The 5,000-nt window shown below is 37.7% G+C and overlaps 1 protein-coding gene across 1 annotated transcript in view; it reads right to left on the bottom strand.

Moving 5' to 3' along the window:
• Positions 1-5,000, bottom strand: part of LOC135222075 (alpha-(1,6)-fucosyltransferase-like) — a 458,798-nt gene that overhangs the window by 380,110 nt on the left and 73,688 nt on the right. The window contains exon 2 of the mRNA XM_064260244.1: positions 3,180-3,214. The gene's annotated coding sequence lies outside the window, so the exon portion shown is untranslated. The remainder of the gene's footprint in view (positions 1-3,179; positions 3,215-5,000) is intronic.

The raw sequence follows: 5,000 nt of genomic DNA, 5'->3' as shown, positions 1-5,000 counted from the left end.
TAAAGAAAGTCCTTCATCAAAGGGCTTCAAAAAGTGGAAGGAGGAAGGGGGGGGGGGGGGGGGGGGAAGGAGGTGGGGGGGGGGGGGGGGGGGGGGGGGGGGGGGGGGGGGGGGTTAAACAGGATGCTGAGGATGTTGTGGGATCCGAAGATGAAAAGACGAAGATATATGTACATTGCGCCTTCGCTTAGATGACAGAATACCGTACTATACAGATAAGACGTATTGCAAATGATTGATAATACCTCTAAAAAGTATTGCAAAATGTGATTTCGACTAACCAATAATTATTATTATCATGACGGTGTTCATTAGGAAGAAGTAAGAGGAAGTAATGGGAAACACAGAAAGGCGAGATCATTTCGATTGTCTTAAGAATAAAGTTTCAGGAAAAATTAATCATGATCTTGCTGACGAATGAGGTTTTAGAAAAAAAATTGGCCAATACAAGTATAACACAATTTACTCCAATGAATGAGGGCCGAATTCATCATTTGCGACTCTTACAAAACATTCTCTCATCAAAACGAAGTTCTCTTGGTCTGACGTTACTAATATTTCTGAGAGCATAACTCGCTATTATTATTATTGTTATTAATATTATTATTAATACTATTAAAATATTTGTACTAGACCACTGAACTGATTATCAACTCTCAAAGGGCTTGCCCAAAGGATTTATTTTCATTTATATATCTATTTTTTATATTTTGCTAATTAAATTACAATTTATAAAAAAAACTTTACAATTGGATTCATTTAAAAAATAAATTCAATCACCATGACCAACTCATTTCAGTATTATTAAACACTTGAACGCTGGGATGATGGGATGAAAAATATGGTCTGTCACATATAAGATTCGGTTTTTAGAAAGTTATCCGTCTATAAGCTACAAAAGAGATCCAAGTCTGGGTGCACACCATTTACAAAAATATTGTAGAATATGTTGAAATCCATTTTCACTGCACTTTAAATGTTCTCTACACTAGAGAGAGAGAGAGAGAGAGAGAGAGAGAGAATGATTCCGACCCCAAATGAACACGAGAGCCCTGAAGAGGATTTGGTGTCAAGGGGATTCGTTTTCAAAGATCCTTTACCTACGCGATGAAGTTGTCGCATTTTACCTCAGAGTCCTATGGTACTTCCGGTACTTTGGGTCCGAACTTTCCGGTGGGCCCCCGCCCCCCAACCCCCTCAGTTCTGAAAAGCTACCAACTTATTTTCTCTAATGTATAACGGCACTTGTAGTATGGCCCTGGGTACCTGACCACATCACTCCCGCAGGTCATGGCAAAATTTCCAACCATTCACATACCACAGGGTACAAATAAAGGTCATGCCAAGGAGGAAAACGAAAAGAAAGCGAGAATTCCAGGGCAAACGGGGAATTGACAGTCAAAAAGATATGGAAGGTATAACAACTGTTAAGAATGGAATGGAAAGATGGAAGAAATGGAATATGAACGGAGATACAGTAAAAGAAGTGAAATAGGTTGCAACTAGGGGCCGAAGGGACGCTGCAAAGAACCCTAAGGAGTGCCTACAGTGTACCTCATCGACGGGGACACAATGTGAATGAGTAACGATTGAAATGAATAAGAAGACATTACCAGAATAAAAGATTCTGTTCTCCAACAGAAACAAACGTTAAATCCACAAGAAAACAAACGAATCCAAGGGAAATGGAACAGAAAAAACAAGAACTTGAACTTGGCTGCTGCAGTTAAACGCCCCTGAACAATTCAGCGCGGGGGGGGGGGGTGCAGAGGGAGCGGGGGGAGGGGGCGATTCATGAAGAATTCAAACCATTAGGCGCCGTGATCTCAAGTCATTTACCAAAATGGCCCCGACCCGAAAATGTAAAAAAAAAAAAAAAAAAAAAAAAAAAAAAAAAAAAAAAAAAAACAGGAGAGAAAAAATTGTAATTCTTTGTGTGTTCTCGGGGGGCGTTAGCGAAGGCCCGCCCCTCGTCCACTCGCAATCCCATTACCTCGTCCTCGTCCCCAGGCACATGTCGACCTGAGGAGACAGGCGACGTGAGCCCTCCCTGCGTCAGGAGACGCTAAGGACATCAATCAAGGTCTTGGCAGCCACTTGTCAACGTAGGTGAAGTGCCTCGTGTATGAGACTTAAAAGGAAACAGGGAGAGAGAGAGAGAGAGAGAGAGAGAGAGAGATAGAGAGAGAGAGAGAGAGAGAGAAACGACGTTCAAATTCACTCGACCTGCTCAAGATGATGGAAATATGATTTCATAAGTGTTTTCAAATAATAATAATAATAATAATAATAATAATAATAATAATAATAAGAAGAAGAAGAAGAAGAAGAAGAAGAAGAAGAAGAAGGAGAAGATAGAAATTAGGCCAAAGCCCAAGCACTGGGACCTATGAGGTCATTCAGCGCTGAAATTGAAATTGACAATGAAAAGGTTTGAGAGGCGGAACAGGAGGCATGGCCTCACAGTTGCACTATGAATCGATTGTTAAGAGGGCTGAGGAAAGTAAGGCGGAAGAAAGAGAATATGAACGGAAGTACAGTAAAACGAATGAAAAGGGTTGTAGCTAGGGTTACAAAGGGAAGCTACATAGAAGTAATGCCTACAGTGCACCGCGTAACGTGCACTAATGGCAAATCACCAACCCCGCACTACGGCGGACACCTCATGAAAACGCGGCCAAAGTAAAGTGGAGAGCTCATCGTGTCTCACCATTTATCTTTATAACTCAATCAATCAATTAACCAACCATGGCGTCTGCAGGTACTGGATTTGACATGGTAAACTGGTCGCAGTTCGGGTTTTCTTATTTTCCCGTCTGTATCTATCTTTTTACTCGTGCATCAAACTTGTATAGCTTAGTGTGTCCTGCTCTGATAAAAGTATCTTTTTATTTCCTTTCCTTATTAGAGCTTTGCTCGTAATGCTAAATTTTTTTAAAATTTAATTCAATATCACATTAATTTAATATCACAGTCCCTATAATCACTAGAGTGGTTTTTGTTTATCTGAATAGTTGTACTTCCTCATTGTAATCCCTTTCTGAGCGTCAGATACCAACGTTTTTTAAATGACCGATGATCATGCGTGTATTAACCAGCGCTTGACCCTTTAATAAACAAACTGTCGTTGAGTTTGCTACAGTAATAAAAAAAAGAAAAAACAGGATATTAACACTCACTTTGACATCCAATTTCCGCAGATCCGCAGCTCCACCTAAGGGAGGAAGTATGAATAAAAAAATCAGTTAGAAATAAAACCAAATTTTCTCAGACTACATAAAACAAAATATATATAAGTGGGCTTGAGAATATAATGATTAACCTAAACATAATGACCGGTTGAAGTAATACCCCCCCCCCCCCCCCCCCCCCCCCCCCCCCCACCCCCCCCCCCCCCCCCCCCCCAAGATTCAACAAATCCCGAAAGTTATATGAAGACCTGAAAGATTATTAATACTGAAATGAGATCACAAGTTTCCAATCACGGAATGGCGCAAAAGGCTTCCGTCGTGGACCATTTTCGCTGTCAAAGGAAGCAACTCGACATGAGTTTCATGTTTCGGTGTTTCAACAAAGCTGTAAAAGTGAGAGGAGGGACGCGTGAAACTAACTCACTCATTACACACAAAGGAAAACAAAGACAGTACAGCAAACAAAGAAACAAAAACTCACTTCAGTATGCAGTCGCTCCAGGGGAGTTCAGATCTGAGAGAGAGAGAGAGAGAGAGGAGGAGAGAGAGAGAGAGAGAGAGAGAGAGAGAGAGAATTTCTTCTTAAAATAAAAAACATCATGTTTACTATTATTGACTATATCAGGATTCCAATCCTACAAACTTTTCTTTTTAGCAATAAGTCCAGACTTAAAAATGGAGAGAGAGAGAGAGAGAGAGAGAGAGAGGAATATACAAATAACCCTTTATAAACAATAGATATTTCTGTCTGTTACATATTTGTGAAGAATATGAGCTTCATCAATTAGCCATAAAGAATATCCTTGTTCTAACCTTATTCTTGAGCATGAAAAAAAATTCAAATTAACTTTTAAGATGCAGACTGCTTTTCATCATCAGATAATGGACATACGACTAAAAGGAAATAAGACTTTCAAATTCTCGAATTTCAGTTCAAATGGAGAGTACTCAAAAGAATGTTGTTCAAATTATCATTCAAGAATCCCACAGATATTATCTTCGGCTACATTGCATATGAGGATTCTTTAACACTTATCAAACAATTTCGGTGTCTTTTTACTATAAGAAGTAAAACTGCAACAAAATCTTACTTCAATGAGATTATATTTTAATTCTAATATAGTATATATATATATATATATATATATATATTATATATATATAAATATATATATATATATATATATATATATATATATATATATATATATACTGTGTGTGTGTGTGTGTGTGCGTGTAGTTGTAGTAGTAGTAGTAGTAGAAGTAGTAGGTACAGCAGAAACTTCAGCCTTTCAAGTTATAACTTTATTTAATCCATGGCCTACGTCGTTTCGGGATACAAATCTCATCTTCAGGGCTAAAAACAGATAAAATGAAAAATCCACACATCAGGAATCAGACTAAAATGGAGCACATTAATAAAATATACTTAAATAAATAAATAACCAATACATCAATGAGCTTTGCAATTTAGATGAAATCAAAATGGCAAATAATTAACAACGAAATTAACAATGATCAAAGCTACTAAGCATTGTGACACTTTTAGGAGAGAGAGAAAAAGAAAATAGGTATATTGACACAAAGCCTACGAGTGAACATCTAAGAAAATAACATTATTCCTAAAGAGAGAAAAAAGTATTTAACATTCATCTTAACTAGCAAAGTTTACGTATATTACTACAAACAGTTAAAAACAAAAAACAAAAAAAAAAAAAAAAAAAAAAAAAAAAAAAAAAAAACATGAGACGCGAAACTCACCCGCACACAAACATGTACAAGACTGAATAAGTTATGAATGACTTATTT

This window comes from Macrobrachium nipponense, chromosome 3 (assembly GCF_015104395.2).
Source record: "Macrobrachium nipponense isolate FS-2020 chromosome 3, ASM1510439v2, whole genome shotgun sequence".
NCBI classification, from domain to species: Eukaryota; Metazoa; Arthropoda; class Malacostraca; order Decapoda; family Palaemonidae; genus Macrobrachium; species Macrobrachium nipponense.
Note: the sequence above shows the minus strand (reverse complement) of the source record. Positions and strands in the feature narration are given on the sequence as shown.